The sequence below is a fragment of the Mangifera indica genome, chromosome 4 (genome assembly GCF_011075055.1).
Source record: "Mangifera indica cultivar Alphonso chromosome 4, CATAS_Mindica_2.1, whole genome shotgun sequence".
Classification (NCBI taxonomy): Eukaryota; Viridiplantae; Streptophyta; class Magnoliopsida; order Sapindales; family Anacardiaceae; genus Mangifera; species Mangifera indica.
In genome coordinates this window covers 8,814,019-8,834,377 of record NC_058140.1, presented here as the reverse complement: position 1 = coordinate 8,834,377, position 20,359 = coordinate 8,814,019, and the positions used below count along the sequence as shown (strand labels likewise).

At 33.4% G+C, this 20,359-nt stretch overlaps 2 pseudogenes; both read left to right on the top strand.

Moving 5' to 3' along the window:
* The first annotated feature begins 2,761 nt into the window (after positions 1-2,761).
* Positions 2,762-3,653, top strand: LOC123214250 (annotated as a pseudogene).
* A 13,357-nt stretch (positions 3,654-17,010) lies between these two features.
* On the top strand, positions 17,011-20,130 carry LOC123214071 (annotated as a pseudogene).
* The last annotated feature ends 229 nt before the right edge of the window (positions 20,131-20,359 follow it).

Here is a 20,359-nt window from a genome sequence, read left to right as displayed (position 1 = left end):
AAGATGTTCCCATTGGATGTTTCTAACATGGAGAATTTTGCTCTCACTGCAAGTGCAAAGGATGACTCAAAGCTATGGCATTTGAGGTACGGGCATCTCAACATTAAGGGCTTGAAATTGTTAAGTGATAAAGGTATGGTTCACGGACTACCGAAAATTGGCTCTATTAATTTATGTGAAGGGTGCATTTATGGAAAACAAACCAGGAAGTCATTTCCTATTGGAAAAGCTTGGAGAGCTTCAAAATATCTAGAATTAATTCATGCAGATTTATGTGGGCCTATGCAAACTGAGTCCTTGGGTGGGAGTCGTTATTTCTTGCTATTTACTGATGATTTTAGTCGCATGAGCTGGGTTTATTTTTTGGAAAGCAAGTCAGAAACTTTTGAAAAGTTCCAAAAATTTAAGGTTATAGTGGAAAAGCAAAGTGACTGCCACATCAAAGTTCTTCGCACAGATAGAGGTAGAGAGTTCATGTCCAAAGAATTTAATTTGTTTTGTGAAGAAAATGGCATCCATAGGGAGTTAACAACTCCATACACTCCAGAGCAAAATGATGTCGCTGAGCGAAAAAATCGAACCATTGTGGAGATGGCAAGAAGCATGTTACAAACAAGGGGACTTTCAAACCACTTTTGGGCAGAAGTTGTAGCAATATCTGTCTATGTGCTGAATCTCTCACCAATAAGGGTTGTCATGAATCAAACTCCATATGAAGTTTGGCGTAGAAGGAGACCAACTGTAAGTCATTTACGAGTCTTTGGGTGTGTTGCTTATGCTTGGATAAATTCTCAAGTTCGTCAAAAGCTTGATGAAAAATCTGAAAAATGCATTTTTATTGGTTATTGTACTCAATCTAAAGCATATAAATTGTATAACCCTCTTAGTGGCAAGATTTCAATTAGTAGGGATGTAGTATTTGATGAAAATGCAAGTTAGGATTGGAGTAAAGAACAAGTACAACAAGAGATTCCTATGTCTGTTGAAATCTCTTCAGATAAAAGACAAGAACCAATTCCTACAAATACACTCGTTACGGCATCAGCAAGCTCATCAACTTTAGCAATACCAAACAGAAATTTTCCATCCACAACTCTTGAAGAGTCTTTAGATGAGACACCACCAAGGAAGAATAGATCTTTGACTGATATATATGCATCTTGTCAGTTCGCTCTTACTGTTTCAGATCCTATAAATTATGAAGAAGCAGCTGAAAAAGAAGAGTGGCAGAAAGCGATGGTGGAAGAGATGAACGCTATTGAAAAAAATAAAACATGGGAGATGGTTGACTTACCGGAAGGCAAAAATGCAATTGGTTTGAAGTGGGTGTTCAAGACAAAATTTGCTGCAGATGGAAGTATACAAAAACACAAAGCTCGTCTTGTGGTGAAAGGATATACGCAACAATATGGTGTTGATTTCGAAGAAACCTTTTCTCTGGTAGCTCGATTTGAAATGGTAAGACTTGTTCTAGCTTTGGCTGCACAACTACAATGGCCTATTTATCAATTTGATGTCAAGTCGGCATTCCTTAATGGAGATTTACAAGAAGAGGTCTATGTAGCATAGCCTGAAGGTTTCATAAAGGAGGGCAATGAAACAAAGGTGTACAAGTTGAAAAAGGCGTTATATGGATTGAAGCAGGCTCCACGAGCTTGGTATAGTAAGATCGATGGATATTTTCAAAAAGAGGAGTACATGAGAAGTGAGAATGAGCCCACCTTGTATGTGAAAAAGGAAGGTAAAAATGATTTCATCATTGTTTGTCTTTATGTTGATGATATCATTTACACTAGTTCCTCTAGTTCTCTTGTGGATGAGTTTAAGTCTCAAATGATGAATAAATTTGAGATGTCGGATATGGGTTTATTGCATTATTTCCTTGGCCTTGAAGTCTATCAAGCTGAAGATGGAATTTTTATTTCACAAAGGAAATATGCCAGGGACCTCCTCAGTAAATTTGGCATGCTTAATTGCAAGCCTGCAGCTACACCCATGAATAGTAATGAAAAATTGCAGCATGAAGATGGAGTAGAAATGGCAGATGTTAGGAAATTTAGAAGCTTGGTTAGAGGCTTGATTTATTTAACGCACACCCAACCCGATATTGCATTTCCTGTTGGTGTTATTTCTAGGTTTATGCATCAACCTTCCAAGGTTCATTATGGAGCAGCAAAGCGGGTCTTGCGTTATATTGCTGGAACTATGGAGTATGGAATTTGGTACTTTAAAGCTTTCAATTTCAGATTATGCGGGTTCACAGATAGTGATTGGGCAAGTTCGTTGAATGATCGACGAAGCATTTCGGCTAATGTTTTCACTTTAGGATCAGGAGTGATCACTTAGAGCTCAAAGAAGCAAGCGACGGTGGCGTTGTCGACCTCGAAAGCAGAGTATGTGGCAGCAACTTCAGCAGCTTGTCAAGCCATTTGGCTAAGGAGAATGTTGGCTGAACTTCAACAAGAACAAGAAGGACCAACGGACATATTTTGTGACAACAAAGCAACGATCTCCATGGCAAAGAATCCAACATTTCACAGCAGAACAAAGCATATCGAGCTACGTCACCATTTCATTCGTGACCTCGTTGCAAAGGAGGAGATAGCCATGAAGTACTGTAGCACCGACGAGCAGTTGGCGGACATACTTACGAAGGCTTTATCACAGGAGAAATTCTGCTACTTCAGAAGATTGCTTGGTGTATGCAACTTTGAATCAAGGGGGAGTGTTAAGACGTGATTCAAAGGATTGGGCGAATTTTATGCTTAGTTGTTTACAGTTTGTTTCAGTCAATTACATAGTGGGTGTTGTTGCTGCTAATAATCTGGAAGTGGTTGTAGTGGACCTTTTTTAGTGACGGAGTGTTTCGAAAGCCTTGGTTTATTGTTTTAAGTTTATATATATATATATATATAGGCAGTTCACGTTTTTAAATATAGATGTACCAGCTATTTTATTAATAAAAGCATCTGCTGCTTTTTATTGCTGCCTGCATTATTCCTGTTTTATTACTCTGTTTAATTTTATTTCCAACAAATTCGTAGGTGGATTATTCTTGTACTCCTAAAGAAGTACAGCAGCATTTTCATCGTGCGGGACAGTGAATAGAGTTACCATTCGCACTGAAAAGTTTGGCCAATCAAAAGGTTATGCATATGTGGAATTTCTTGAACCAGATGCTGTTCAAGAAGATCTTCTTTTGAATGAATCTGAACTTCATGGCCTCCAATTGAAAGTAAAACAGTCATTGAAAAATTTGATTTATATCTTCTTTTTCTACAGTTGAATGTTCCCACAGTAATGGATTCTATATCTGCTTTCCTTCAACACTATATTTTGACTGAAGCTTTCTAATATCACTGCAGGTAACTGCTAAACGGAGCAATGCACCTGGAATGAAGCAGCATCGACCTTGCCAAGCGAACTCTATTATGGCAGATCGATCTAGGGCTCTATTTATACCTCCACCTTATTTTTACGCTTCTCATGATTATGGGTATGTTTCTCTCACAATTGCAGATAACCTTTTGTCGAACAGTTCATGATATACAGAGTCTTTAACTTTGACGATTACTGGAAATTGTCACTTTTCTTTGTATTGCAGGAAGTTTGAAAGGTTCAGAATGCCAATGTGCTATGGCCCGCACTACTGAGGGGTAAATTTTTTTTGATAGAGCTCTGGTAAAAGACAGCGGATACATTCAAGAAAATGCAGTTTTGCTCTTTTTCTCTAAGGTAAGGTGACGTTTTGGGAAGATTAATGAGAAGTTTTTGCACAGATTTGTTAAGGGAGAACGCTGTAATTATAATGCTTGCTTTTGTGATTTGGTTTATCTAAATATATATTTAAAATCCTTTTACGGCTCCCTCCACATGTTTTATTGCTCTTGGCAACTAAGTCGTATGGAAATGAAAATACAGGAACTTAAAACAAAAAGGCTTAAACGTATTCTTTTAAAAACATGAGAAATGAAAATGTGAAGAAACTCATAAATAATAAAAATTTAAGGTTCTTTTATCAATATCAATTTTATAATAACAATTTTTTTTTCAATTATACCTTTATCAAATTTATATAATTCAAATTTTAAAAATATTTTTATATTATAATTTCTTAGTTTTTATTATAAAATTTTAATACTACATTAAAATAATATAAAAGCATGCATAGATATATGGATATCTTCCATTCATGACATGTTTGCTGGACTTTCATATTTTAATAATTGAACAATAAAATTATTTGAATACAATTGGAATATATAGATGATGTGTTATTATGTGATTGAATAATTTTAAAATCAAAGATAATATAATATTCAATCATATGATAATACATCATTTATATGTCCAAATGATATACCAAAAGTATATACATATAACATTGATCATAATTAAATTGCTTTGAAAAATAAAACAGAGGCAAAATATTGATTTTAAAATATTTATTATACATACAATCAGAACAAAGGCCACTTAACTTTGTCATCTAGGTTGGCAGCTCCAAAAGAAAAAACAGATCTCAAAGCAAATTTCGCAGTTGTAGTAGATACGGAGAAACAAGACCAGCTTTCTTCTTCGTCTATATAGTCTTCCCACAATACAATTTCATCAATTGAAGTCATTGATTTGTTTGGTAGGTCACTCGTTCCGAAGGGACAAGCCCCAACTTAAATGCTTTTTGATGAACACGAAGGCTGAAGCCAAGATATCAGAGGAAACAAATAATGTTAGGTTAATTTTTTCAAATAAGGAAGCGCATTTCAACACTTGAAATGTGTTTCCATTTTTTCTAAAATTGTCGAAACGCCCCCAAAATGTTGTATACTGGTTTCAGGGCATTTCAAAACCAAAATGTGAAATGTCGAAGCTCTCCCCTATATGTATTTTTGTGATTCTTAGCTTGCCAATATGTGGGTCCATTTGTGGTTTGTTTGGTAGCTTCTAGTGGTGCTTATATATTGGACTTGAATTTAAAATTCATGTGATATATAGTTTTGGAACTAAATCCCATGTAATAGATAGTTTCTTTTTTTTTTCCCTAAAACTTCCAAATAAGAAACCAAGTTCGAGTTCTCTTATATTATAGAACACTAAATTGTAGCAATATTTAGGTAATAATTAACAATATGAATGACTTTTTTGACATACCTCTTAATACCTATAATGCCTAATTTTTTTGACTTCCATATCTGCGTATATGACATTTCAATTTTATTGTTGTCATCCATGTCAGGGTAAATGCCTTAAAGCCAATCGAATTTGATAGTTATGGATGTAGTTTTATATTAATAACTAATAAAAAGATTTATTGTTATTAAACTCATATCTTGTCTATTTACATCATACGAATAACATACCCTTAAAATAGTAGAACTATGACAAAAGGATCAAATGACTGATCGTGAAAACCCTATATACACATTAAAATGGTCATTTAAGAAATTTCATAATCTCAACGTCGTCATGAATTAGGGCATATGCAATGATGATAGGATTATCATAGTATTAAGCGACCCTACCAAATGTGATAACAATTTTCATGTGTCGAAGCTATTGTAGACAACTTGGTGTAATACATAGGTGCACGTTGTAGGTCTATTCATCAAAATGAATCGACCAGAGGATATCTATATAAATAATTACTTTAGTGTCTATAGAATAAATCTTTTGAACACCGCAAATGCATGTGATCCTTTGACTTAAGATTGTCAGATTGTTTTGTGAAAGGATTGGAATGGTTAACGTTATCCAATGTGTCGTTGTAATTGGGGTAGTAGTAAAAATTGTAATATGTCATATCATGATATACATAGAGGCTATAGTAGATCGATAAAGGATTCGTCACTTTTAAGCATTGGAGAGATATCTCACATAAGAATATTGAATGGTATCCATGATCATTTGAATTTGTGGCCACAATGGGATAAGGTTGTAGCCTAATCCAAGTTAATCATTGATATATATCAGTTCATACCGAGGAACTACTAAGATAGACACACTTCTATATCTTAACTTTAAGAAATATTGGTTAACAAAAGGATTAAATTACATATAACTATGATGTTGTAAAAGCTTAGGAGATATTTGTTGACACTCTATCATCTGGGTAGCCATGATGCTTTGGTATAGGCCAATCTTGGTTTGTGTCTAGATTCACCCCAAATTTGAATATTGCCGACTCAATAAAGAGTTTATAGGTCACACGTATAAAGGAGTTAAATCGAACTCAAAAGAGTGGACTATTTATTGATAATCCTAGTGTTTAGAGTTGAGAGAGACTACAAATGGATTGGATTTGCCTAATGGGTTGAAAGGATTTAGTTAGACCGTTTTGACCAAGTGTCACCTGTGCACTTGGCAATGATAATGTTAGCCATGCAAGTGCATAGTGCTAGCCGACACCATAAAGAATAAAGGAATATCATGGTTGGCACTTATTTGGGTGCCAACCATGCCAACTATAACACACTTGTGTGTCAGCTGTGCAAATGGCCTTAGGACATGTCAATTGTGAAATTTGCATGTTAGTCATCATGTGTGTTACGATCTCTTGTGCACTTGGAATTCTAGCTATGCTCTAACACCTGCACATATAAATAAAGCATTATCTTTTTGCTTAAAATACACAGAAGATACATAATGAAACCTAGACATTATTCCCTTAATTCCTCTCCTTTCTGTGAACATCATGAGTCAAATCAGGAGCCCCAACAGCCTCATTGTTTGGATTTCCTCTATTTGTGCTTGCTTCATGTGGATACCAAGATGTCACCTAGTGAGAGTTGGATAGCGAACTTTCTTAAGCCACTTAAAATTTTGAAAGAGCCATCAACACAGGTATAAATATAAAACACCCTATAAGTGTTTATACATGTTCATAAATATATGTTTAAAACAGGTATCCTAGTTAGGGTTTATCAAACTTGTTTATTTTTAAATTTTTTAAATTTCGTTGCACTACCAATTATCGGTGCCCTAAAACCCTACAATGGTATCAGAGCCACCATTTAGCATATTTTCATGAAAAATTATACCTATTGTTAGTTTTGATTAATTTTATATGTTGATTGCATGTAATTGGATTAATTTAGACTAGTTAAATTTGGTAAAGATGATTTACAATTGTGTTGTTACACAATTTGTTGAGCATCATTTATAATCCAAACTGTGTAAAATTATTGAGTGATGATTTATGAATTTTTGTTTGAGTTTTGTTTATATATACAAGTTTGATTTTTGATCAAATGTCATAAGTTTCATGTTGTTACATAAAATCATCTATGAATCATGTTAAAAGCATCATTTGAGGGTTGTCACTAGTATGAACACAATTTACGTGTCGTATTCTCTCACCCCAGAAATAGGTATGCCAAAAACTTGGAGATTTTTCATCACTAGAAAACCTAAAAAATCGTGACTGGAAAAAGTGCCATGCATGGCTTGGCCCTAGTCGTGCATTGTGAGTGTCGAGTGGCACTCTTCAAGGCATTATGCCTTGGTGGATGGTTGGACAACCATTTTTTTTTTGTTGCTACCAACTATACACCTTAGATATCTTCCAGTCGTGCCTGAGTAATTCCATCCAACCATGCATCATTTTAAAATTGGTGAATTCCAAAAGCACAACTAGACTTCTCACCTGCATGCTCAACAAAGTTAAAATTTTCAATTTAGTCATGTTTTATGGAATTGGGACTAGATTGATATTTTCATGATCTTTGGGATTGAATTATAATTTTACAAAAATTTAGGGATCATCATGTAATTTGACACTTAGGATAATAATAATTAAAATTTTTAATTTTAATTGGTATGTATATGTAAGGATATGTGTATACATAGTGTCCAATACACAGTCAATGAACCTTGTGGATATTTTTATTTTTATTTCATTTTTGAGTTATAATTCTTAAATAGGGTCTGCGCATTTTGCCTTTATCCCCTTTCTTCTTTAGATTGGTTTTTTTTTTTTTTTCCTTAAAAATATGTAACAAAGAAACAAAATTATGTAATAATTGAAGATTGGAGCCGAAAAGAAAAGTGCAAAGACCTAAAGATGAAGATTCACCTAGGTTGACTAGTCAAACTCTTTTTGGCTCGAAAGGCTTGACAATGGTTATGATTGTGTATTAGCACATTTTAATTTTATATTGTAGAATATATGTATAGGTTTTATTTTACAAATATCACCTAACATGCGGTTAAAATCTGATGAGACTAAATAATAAAACTTCAATTTAAATATTAAGTTTAAGATTTAATTAATGTCTTCCAATATAACACCCTAATTAAGCTTCTATTCATTGGAACCTTGTTCACCAAAGCGAATGGTACATTTCTACCAAGTGGAAAATTATGAGGTATTTATATTCTGTCCGATTTAACTAATGCACTTTGCTTGTTCACCAAAGCGGAATTGAAGTATATTAGAGGCATGAGTAAGGAATACATCTGTCTATGCAAAGAGTTATGTAGTATCCACCTTACTGATATCGAGAGTCACATTTGAGGTCACATGATTTGTTGGGGTAACATCTAGTTTTAGATCACAGGCTTTTAGTGATTAATTTGAAATTTATTTATTCAATTAATTCAAACTTGTTCACCAAAGCAAAGAAAAAAATTAATGTGATAGGATCTCGGTCTACTACAAAGTTCATCAAAACTTTTCAAGTATAATATTAACGTCTATTGGCTTGAGGAAAATAATGGAAGAATTTTAATGATTAAATTTATAGTTAAAATGAATATTAATAATTAAATAAAACTATTAATTCATTTATTTGTAAATTATAGATCACAAAATCATCATGTCAAACTAAACTTACCAATCAATTTTTGAAAAAAAAAATTGGCTCACTGGACACAACTTCACTGATTATTATCGAAATATTCAAATTATTCTACGTTAGGAGAAAAAACTATATATTCTTAAGAGGTCATTTTTCCTGAGTCTGGTCCCAATGCCACCCAGGAGCAAAAAATTATTTTTAATAAATATATTGATGACTCTGTGAAAGTTCAATGGCTCATGTTGATTTCCATGTCACATGAGTTTAAAAAACAAAATGAGGAAATGGATGCATAATCCATACTTGCACACCTTCGAGAGTTATAAGACACTCGTGTGAGAGTTGAATGATATGAGATGTCAAGTGTATTGTTTAATTGTAAACTCTTTAAAGGAAGACAAGTTGGCCCTTATGTGGTTAAGATGATTGGCTATATTGAGCAGTTGGCAAGTTTGGGCTTTATCATGGACAATGAATTCCCATTGACTTGGTGTTGAAATTTCTCCCTAAATTGTAAGCTAATTCTATTATGAATTTTAACCTGAACGAAAAAAAAAAAACCTTTGAGGAGTTGTTGTATATGCTCAGAATGTATGAGCAAGAAGTACAAAAGATAGCTTTGACTAATCTATTTGTGTTTGAAGCCCAAACATCAAAAGTCAAGGCCAAAGGCAAAGGCATGGTTAAGCACAAGCCCAAGCCCAAACCCAAACCCAAAGCGAAAAAACAATTAGATACTACTACTTAACCTACAAGTGGTATGAGAAGGAAATGTTGCCTACTTTTATTAGGGAATGTAGGTCATTGAATGAGACACTGTTAGGCCTTTCTAGAGAATAAGAAGAAAATAGTAGTTGAAGCCTCTACTTCAAACATGTTTGTCATTGAGATAAACTATTCTCCTTGTTCATCCTGAGTTGTAGACACAAGATGTGGTTCTAGTATTTGTTTTGACATGCAGGGACTACAGCAAAGTAAATTACTCGCCAAAGGAAAGGTTAACCTTCCTGTTGGAAATAGAGCACGAGTTATTTCATTAGCCGTAGAAATTTATTATCTTAGGTTGCCTACTAGGCTAGTTTTAGAATTAAGAAATTGTTATTATATTCCTTCTGTTTCTAGAAACTTAATTTCTATATCTATTTTAGACAAAAAAGGGATATTTATTTTCAATTGCTGGTGGTATTATAACTATCAGCTTAAATAATATTTTATATAAAACAGTTAATTGCATAATGATTTATATATATTTTAAAATTGGATAATGAAATTCTCAATGTTCAAAATAATAAACGATTAAAATCAAATGATCTAAATACCACATATCTATGGCATTCCAGGTTAGGCCACATAGGATCGAAACATATATCAAGACTTCTTGAACAAAGAACTTGCAATCATTTGACTTCAAATCATATGATGAATACAAATCATGTCTATTGGGTAAGATGGCTAAAGCATCTTTCACTGGACACAAGTGAGCAACTGAACTATTAGGATCATACATAGCAATGTGTGTAGGCCTATAACAGTGCATAGTAGATATAAAGAAACCTACTTCATCACATTTATTAATGACTTCAATAAATATAGCTATGTGGTTTTGACGAAACACAAGTTTGAATGCTTTGACAAATTCAAAGAATTTAATAATGAAGTAGAAAAGCAACTTAAGAAACAGATTAAAGTTCTCCGAAGTGATCGAAGAGGTGAATACATGAGTGTTAAATTTAAACAATACCGTAAACAAAATAAGATAGTATTTCAACTCACTCCTCTTGGTACTCTATAACATAATATTATATTTGAATGAAAGAATAAGAACTTGATAGAAATAGTCAGGTCTATGATAAGTTTTCTTGATTTGTTTATGTTTTTCTAGGGTCACGCCTAAAAATTTGTACTTATACACTAAACCATGTCCTATCTAAATCTATGGATAAAACTTCATTTGAGTTATGAACTAGGCTAAAACCCAATCCAAATTAGTTGAGGATTTGGGGCTCTGAAGCTTATGTTAAGAAATTGACTTTGAATAAGCTAAATGTTAAGTATTAAAAGTGTATCTTTATAGGGTACATGAAGGTTACTAAGGGATACTATTTTTACCACTTGAATGAGCAAAAAGTCTATGTTGCTCGTACCAGTGTGCTCCTTGAGAATGAATTTATTCTCAAGAAAACCAGTAAAATGAGGGTGGAACTCGATGAAGTTCATGAACCAGAAGGTACCACAAATGTTAGAAAAGATAATGTGTCATAACAAATTATTGATCATTATGAGAAGGTTCTTCCACTTTAAATGGAACAACCTTAATGTACACAAGAGCTACATAGGTCTACACGAGTATGTCACATGCCAGAGAGGTTTGGTTTCTCTCCTGACTTAACACAATGATGTATTGGTCATTAATGATAACAAACCTAAGACCTACGACAAAGCTATTTCAAGTTCATATTCTGATAAATGGTTAGATGTCATGAAATCTGAAATATACTTAATGTATTAAAACCAAGTAGTGGATACACCTAAAGGGGTAAAACCTATAAGGGCAAATAGGTTTTCAAACAAAAAAAAAACATGGAAGGTAATGTGCATACCTAAAAGCATTACTAGTTGCTAAAAGTTTCACTTAGAAGTATGATATTAACTATGATGACACTTTTTCACTAGTCATTATACTTAAGTCTCTTAGGATTATACTTACTATAGTCACATATTTTGACTATGAAATCTTTCAAATAGATGTCAAGATTACCTTCCTAAATGGAAGAGAACATCTATATGACATAACTTGATGGTTTCGTTCTTACTAGACAAATAGATAAGGTATACAAACTATAAAAGTCCATTTATAGACTTAAATAGGTTTCGAGAAGTTGGAATATTCATTTTGATGAAGCAGTTCATGAGTTCAGATTCATCAAAAATGAAGATGAACCACGTGTGTATAAAAAGGTCAACGAGAGTGTGATTGCATTTTTGGTATTGTATGTCGATGATATCTTGATTATTGGAAATTACATACCCAACTTGTAATTGGTAAAGGCTTGATTTTCAAAATATTTCTCCATGAAAGACTTAGGGGAAGTAACCTACATTCTTAAGATTAAAATGTATCGAGATAGAGAGCATAGACTGTTAGACCTAAGTCAAAACACATACATAAACAAGGTTTTGACCAAATTTTATATGAAAGAATCCAAGAAAGGTTTCTACCCATGTCCTATGGTATATATCCTTCAAAAGATATGTTCTAATACATAATTTGAAAGAGATAAGATGAGGAGAATCTCATAAGCCTTAATTATAAGATCAATCATGTATGTCATGCTATGTACGAGGATTTATGTCTTATATGTCTTGAGTGTTTATAGCAAAGATCAATCTAATCTAAGTGAAAAACACTAGATAGTTGTCAAGAACATCTTGAAGTACCTAAGAAGGACTAAAGATGTGTTCTCAATTTATGAAGAGGAATCTAAACTCACTATAAGAGGCTATAGTGATGTCTGCTTCCAAACTTATTGAGATGATTACAAATCCCAATTAAGGTTTTCAATTTATTTGAATAATGGTGTAGTTAGTTGGAAAAGCTTCAGGTAAAGTATAGTGGTTAATTCTAAAACTGAGTCCAAGTATATTACCCTTTCTAAAACGATAAAAAAGACTTTATGGATCAAAAAGTTTGTGACTAAACTTAGAGTGGTTTCAAGTGTTGCTAAGTCGATTAAGCTCCAGAACAACAACAATAGAGTGACTATTTAGGCAAAAGAGTTACAGTCTCATCAGAGGTCCAAGCACATTCTCAGACAATATCATATAACCTAAGAGATTGTTCAACGAGGTGACATATAGATAGTGAGGATTGATACAAATGACAATTTGGCTGACTCACTAACAAAGCCTCTATCATAATAGATGCATAATATGCATGTAATCAAATTTGACATTAGATATATAATCGATTAGCTATAGTCCAAGTGGAAGATTGTTAGGGTAGGTTTCCTAAAGTCAATCGAATTTAAAATTTGTGGATGTAATTTTATATTAATCATTAATAAAAGGATTTATTGATATTCAATTTATATGTTAGCTATTTATATTGTACGAATAACATGCCTTTAAAATGGTTGAACTGTGATAAGGGAATTAGATGGCTAATTATTGGAACCCTATGAACACATTAAGTAGTCATTCTAGAAATGTCTATAATCCTAACATTGCAATGAATAAGGGCATATGCAATGATGATGAGATTATCATAGTGTTAAGTGACCCTACCAAAAATGACGACAATTCTCATGTATTGAAACTATTGTAGACAGCTTGGTGCAACACATGAGTGTACGTTGTAGACATATTCATCAAACTAACTTAACCAGAGGATATCCATATAAATGGTTTCTTCAGTGTCTATGATATAAATCTTCTGAATACAACAGATGCATATGATCCTTTGACTTAAGGTTACTAGACTGTCTCGTGTAAGGATTTGTATAGTTTGATGATATCCAACGTGTTGTTGTAATTAGGATAATTATAAAGATAATAATCGGTCATATCATGAGACACATGGAGGCCATGGTAGATCGATAAAAAATTCATCAGTCTTGAGCATATAATAAGATATCTCACATAAGAATATTGAATGACATTTATGACTATCTGAATTTTTGGCCATAGTGGGATAAGGATGTAGCCAAATCTAAGTAAGTCATTGATATGTATTAGTTCATACCGAAGAACCATTAAGATAGACAAACTTTTATATCTCAGTCTCGAGAGATATTGGTTGATGGAAAAAATGAATTGCACGTAATTATGATAATGTAAAAGCTTAAGAGATGTCTATTGACACTCTATCATCTGTGTGGTCATGATGTTTTGCTAAAGATCAATCTTGGTTTATGTCTTGATTCGCCTTGAATTTGAATAGTACTAGCTCAATAGAGAGCTTATAGGTCACATGCACAAAAAAGTTGAATAAAACTCTGATAAGTGGATTATTTGTTGACAATCCTAATGTTTAGAGTTGAGAGAACGAGATCGCAAATGGAATGGGTTTGCCCAATAGGTTGAAAGGATTCAGTTAGACCATGACTTGATGAAGTGCCACCTATGCACTTGGTAGTGATACTGTCAGCCATGCAAGTGCATGGTACTGGCCAACACTATGAAAAATAAAGTAATTGCATAACCATCACTCATTTGGGTACCAATTGTGCCATTTTATGACTATGCCGATTAGCACACATTTGTTAATGTGTGCCAACTGTGCAAGGCATGGCCATGCCAGTCTATACACACTTATGTGCCAGTCATGCATTGCATGGCTATCATGGCTATTTTGGCTAGCACACATATGTGTGCTAGCTGTTTAAATGGCTTTAGGATATGTCGATTGTGCATTTTACATGCCAATTGTGCATGTGTGTTGAAGGTGTTATGTGCACTTAGAATTTCAATTGTGCTTAGACACCTACACATATAAATAAGGCATAAAATTTTTGTGTTAAATACACAAAAGATACAAAGTGAAACCTAGTCATCATTCCCTCTATTCCTTTCCTTCCCATGAACACCATAAGTCTAGTTAGAAGCCTTATAAGTGTTTTTGCATGTTCATGAATATATGTTTAAAACGAGTATCCTGATTAGAGTTTTTTCAAGCTTGTTTGTTTTGAAAATTTTTAAATTTTGCTAAGCTATTGATTATCGATGCCATGAAAACCCTACAATCCATGTCAACAATGATTTCTTTCTATCAATATACATAATCAACCAGAACAATTATTGTCTTTTGTATTTATTTTAATGCTTAAGCTTTGCTTGTCTATGATGTAACATTTTCTTATCTCTCAATCATATATGGCAAGTATTCATATAATGGAGTTGAAAATAGTCACAACCCTCCAACCTTATCACCCGTACATGTTATCTACATTTTTCATGAAAACATTTTATATTTTATTAGATTTTGTGAATTTATAAACTTTATAATGATATCCATTCTCTTTAGTAAGTCATTTGAATGCATCTTGCAGATGTCATTTTCTTTGAAAAAATGGTGTCACTCTTCGCTCTTTGGGCATCAGACGTCGACGAATGGTTAGAGAAAAGAGTTAGCTAGTGAAATTCACCATAAGCAGTCATAACCTTTGGTAGTACATTAACATTAACCAAATGTTCACATTGGAACTCATAGCTTCAATATTATCATTCACATTTATCTTCTCATTGAACACAAGTTCCTCAATGAGAGTTTCATTTATTTTGTCACCATAGTAAAAGGCACCCAAATCAAAACCTTTTCTTACTCTCCATATTCATCATATCATCCTTTTCAATATTTTGGTAGGTATTTACCTCTTTATGCTCAACTCCTTGTAAAAGATCATCATCTATAACATCATTATACAACTATTGAACATCAATATTAGTGTTGTCAGGAGATGCATTTCTCGACTTGAGAGTATTTATCACATGAAAATATTATATTTTCTCACCTACTAAGAAATGCTAATAAAAGAATCAATGTCTCCATATTTCATGATTTTCATAAGCTTTCTACTATTGATATTTTCTTCCTTCACATATGGTTTCGCTTACAATACATTTACTCATTAACAAAGTTAATCTCTTGAACATTATGTTTACAAGAATTTTTTATCATTTTCTCTTCACCTCCTCACATATTATATTATGTTACCATTCATCCTCCTCCAATCCTCTCCGCATTGAACCAAATCAATAGCAAAACTCGGTATGTCAATTAATTCTACAATGGTCCTATATAATTTCGTAAATAAGTTATTTAACAAATATAAACTTCAAAAAACAAATTGTTTGAAAATTCCCATTTAACGAGACATTTTCAACATTTTTCATATTTAATATGAATTTTGATAAATATTAATTAATCTTATATGGTAAAACTTTAATTAACCCCATGTATAAAAATTATCAATTAACCCCCAAATATGCAGAGCATCCATTAACCCTAACTTACGTAAAATGTAAGCTAACCTGCTACCATTTAAATACAAAAAATATCATTCAGCCCATTATATCAAAATTATGCCTCAAATTTATCAAATTAAGTCAACTTATCAATAAACAATACCCAATAATCAAAAAAATAAAATTTTAAGTTAATATTCATATAAATACTTTAATCTATTAAACTTCCTTTCTTAATTTTAAAATCACGATATTATAATTTGAGTGAGATTGTGAAAATGATAATTTTTAGATTGTGTAGGGTTTAGTTGTGATGTTGGTTTGTATAAAACAGTAGGGTTTATATAAAAAGGCTAAAGATATTTTGGTATTTAATTAGGGTTTTTTTGTTTGGGTGGGTATTTTATTAATTACCCAATATTTGTTGAAAGGGAAAAGGACAATGTTCCACTCAAGTTTTAGTCAAATCTCAAAAATAAATCTATAGTAGTTGAAAGACTCAAATACCTACCTATAGAGTAACTTTAGTTAAAAAATTTTGTCAGAGAGAAAGATGAAATCAATTATTTTTCTCTAAACCTTAAAACCTTAAAAATTTATAACATTTTCTCCCTTAGTTTAGAAAACTATTATTTCCCCCCATGATTAATTTTAAAAAGTGATATTTTCCTCCCATTCAAATTTCTTAGCAATTTTCAGACCAATGATGATTGCTCTCTCCCTTCGATGTCTTCTCTCTATTTAAATCTCTCTTTCTTCAATTGGATTTCATATGTATTCAAAGAATCCAAATGAAATCCAATCGAGAGGAGAGTCATCGTCAAGAGGAAGAAAGCGGTCATCATTGGCTAGAAAATTGTTGGGAAATTTAAATGGAGGGGAATGTCACTTTTTAAAATTAATTCTAAGAAAAAAATATTAATTTTTTAAACTAAAAGGGAAAATGTTATAAGTTTTTTGGATTTTAGGATTTATGGAGAAAATAATGATTTTACCTTTTCTTATAACAGAAAATTTTAACAAAAATTAATTCATATATTGGTATTTAAATTTTTTAATTATCACAAAATATACTTTTAAAATTACATTAAAATTTGGGTAGAAAATAGTCGTTTGCCCTATTTGAAAATATCATGCAACACTTCCTTTATCATAGAATAAAATCGTAATTTCACAAAGCTCAAGAGGGAGATTTTGGCCAATGTGGTTTTGGACCTTTTCTTAAAGTAATTTCGCTAGATGTTCACTCGCACTTCGCTGTCGTCACCAATTATGGCTCTATCCACCTCTTCACTTCTCTCCTCCAAGTCCATCGTTCACCACCACCAAAAGCACCACTCTCTCCTCCGCCCTTCAAGAACTATCAAACTCAAACCCATATCTGCCGTCCACTCCACCAAATCAACGCCATCCACAAAATGGAGTCTGGACAGTTGGAAGACCAAGAAGGCTCTCCAGCTCCAGTCTGTTCTTGATTCTCTCTCAACATTCCCTTCAATAGTGTTTGCTGGCGAGGCCAGAAGCCTTGAAGAGAAACTGGGACAGGCTGCTATTGGAAATGCTTTCTTGCTTCAGGGGGGTGATTGTGCTGAGAGTTTTAATGAATTCAATGCCAATAATATCCGTGATACTTTTCGTGTTCTTCTTCAGATGAGCATCGTCCTCATGTTTGGTGGTCAAATGCCTGTTATCAAGGGTTTTTTTTAAATTAATTTCTTCTTCCTGTATTATGTAAAAATCTTGGCTATTAAGGAAAGTTATATTCTTTTTTATGTGATACTGTTGATCTTTGAATAAGTTAATCGGTGTAGCTGCTAGTAATTATTGTTGATGACGTGGAGGCTGAATATGAGAATGTAGGTGGGAAGAATGGCAGGTCAATTTGCAAAGCCGAGGTCGGATCCATTTGAAGAGAAGAATGGAGTGAAGCTACACTAGTTATAGAGGTGACAATGTGAATGGTGATGACTTTGATGCCAAATCAAGAGTTCCAGACACCCATAGGATGACTAGAGCTTATTTGCAATCTGTTGCAACTTTGAACCTCTTAAGGGCATTTGCAACTGGAGGTTATGCTGCAATGCAGAGGTCACTCGTTGGAATCTGGATTTCACTGAGCGCAGTGAACAGGGCGATCGGTATGCCCTTCTCTTTGAAGAAAATTTAGTTATCCAGTTTATTAATCTTGGTGTATGTCCTTCGAACTTGAGTTTCTGTTTTATGTGTTGCATAAATTTTACTCTTTGGATAAGCAGGAATTTTATCTTCTGTAGTTGTTACACATTTAATATGAGGCACAATCATTTGAAAATTTCACCGATGATCTAGGATTAACTGTATTCAATAGCAATATTGAGATGAGAATGACAAACAATGATCAAAACATGAAAAAAAAAAAAAGTGTTTACCTGCAAAAGCAATTACTTGAATATGGTTTTTGTTTGTCTGATAGAATAGATACCGTGAATTGGCTCATCGAGTTGATGAGGCCATAGCATTCATGGCTGCTGCTGGACTCACAAGCAGCCACCCCATTATGACCACAACAGAATTTTGGACAACTCATGAGTGCTTGCTCCTACCTTATGAACAAGCTCTTACTAGAGAGGATTCAACTTCTGGCCTTTACTATGACTGCTCTGCTCACATGATTTGGGTTGGAGAACGTACCCGCCAACTTGATGGTGCTCATGTTGAGTTTTTGAGAGGAGTTGCTAATCCCCTTGGTATTAAGGTGCTGCTATATCTCTTAAAATTGTGACTCTATTTTTCTTTTCCAAATTCTATTCATCTGGAGATGCGAACTGAACCAGTAGTTTTTGATATATATGCTTCACAATAGTCTTCTACACAGTCATTTGTTTTCTTACTTATTTGTGTGTTGAACTAGTATATATAATCATGCTTTTCTGGCAAGTAATTGGTTCTGCGATTTGATTGTGGGTATCTCAAAAAGATTGGAATTAATCTATACTGTCATGTATTGTGACACAGACGCGTGATAAGATGGATCCAGATGAGCTAGTTAGGCTCATAGAAATCCTAAACCCAAAGAACAAGCCTGGGAGGATAACTGTGATTGTAAGGATGGGAGGCGAAAACATGAGAGTTAAGCTTCCCCATCTTATAAGGTCTGTACGTAAAGCAGGTCTAATTGTCACTTGGGTTAGTGACCCCATGCATGGAAACACCATAAAAGCTCCTTCTGGACTCAAAACCCATTCCTTTGATGCAATCAGGGTAAGCTTGGTAACTTATCAAAAATCAATATTATATTATTTTTAGATTATGTTTATACATTTTTTACTTCTTAAACATGGTTGCATGTTGGTAACACTTCTGAATTTTGCGAATACTACCAGAGTTGTCATATCTTTCTTGCTAATGTGTCATATCCACAGCTCATTTGTCCACAGAAATATTAAAATCAAGTACATTGGTTTTATCTTAGATTGCCAACCTGAATCACCAAAACAGCGTCCTAAAGAGCCTTTTGATGAAGTTTAATCTTCGCCAGTTTGATATTTAAGCCATCTTAGGTGTGACTGTCCTGATGGAATCACATGTTGAGTTCTGAAACTTGGTCAGTGAGGCTTTCTTTCACTTGGAACGATGTTGCATCTGTGTTGTTCCTCCATCCTAGATTGCAGCATAATTTGCTACATCTAAATATCTTTCATGTGAAGTCTACATCCATTTTACCCTCTTTAAATCATGCTTCAATAACAATGATTTTAACAATAATAATATCTTTCTTAATGTGTGTTAATAGGGTGAGGTACGGGCATTCTTTGATGTGCATGATCAAGAAGGAAGCTATCCAGGAGTTCATTTAGAGATGACGGGACAGAATGTGAGAGAGTGTGTGGGAGGCTCTCGAACTATAACTTATGATGATCTGCACTCACGTTACCACACCCACTGTGACCCAAGGCTAAATGTTTCTCAGTCTCTGGAGCTCACCTTCATTATAGCTGAGCGCTTAAGGAGAAGAAGGCTTGGACCAAGGCATTATTTGGCCTCTGTTCGGGCCTAGAAGGCTTTGATTATCGCTATGATTATGTATTATTTTAGAATTTGGTTTCAAGGAGTATTATCTTTCTTTGCAGAGTAACTGGTGTCGGTATGATAAGGGAAGTAAGCGAGTGCGCACCTGCAAAGTATAGAAGAAGTTAGCCGGAGTCTGAAATAGAGGTGCTAGTATGTTGAAGATTTTCAAGTTATTACATAGCAGTTGATGCATCTATGGATGTTGGTATCAGTATGTCTGTTTGAGGGGGATGCTATTTTATTCTGGGGTATAAATGTAATGTGTTTGCGTAAGTTATTAGTATGAATTCGCTTGATCTTTTATAAAAATAATTGTTATATACTTCTAGGTTGCATCCCAAAAATGAACGGCAGTTAGTAAATTGGTCAAAAGACTTATGCCCACCCAAGTTATATGAAAACCAAAAGTTATTCCCATTAATTTTTGAAAACTTAAATATCTATTCATTTGTTAGTTTTGACTGTTACAATAAAGGGTAAAATCATTATTTAGAATTTTTATTTAAACAAAGAAAATGTTATTTTTATTTTTTTTTAGTTTTAAAAAATAA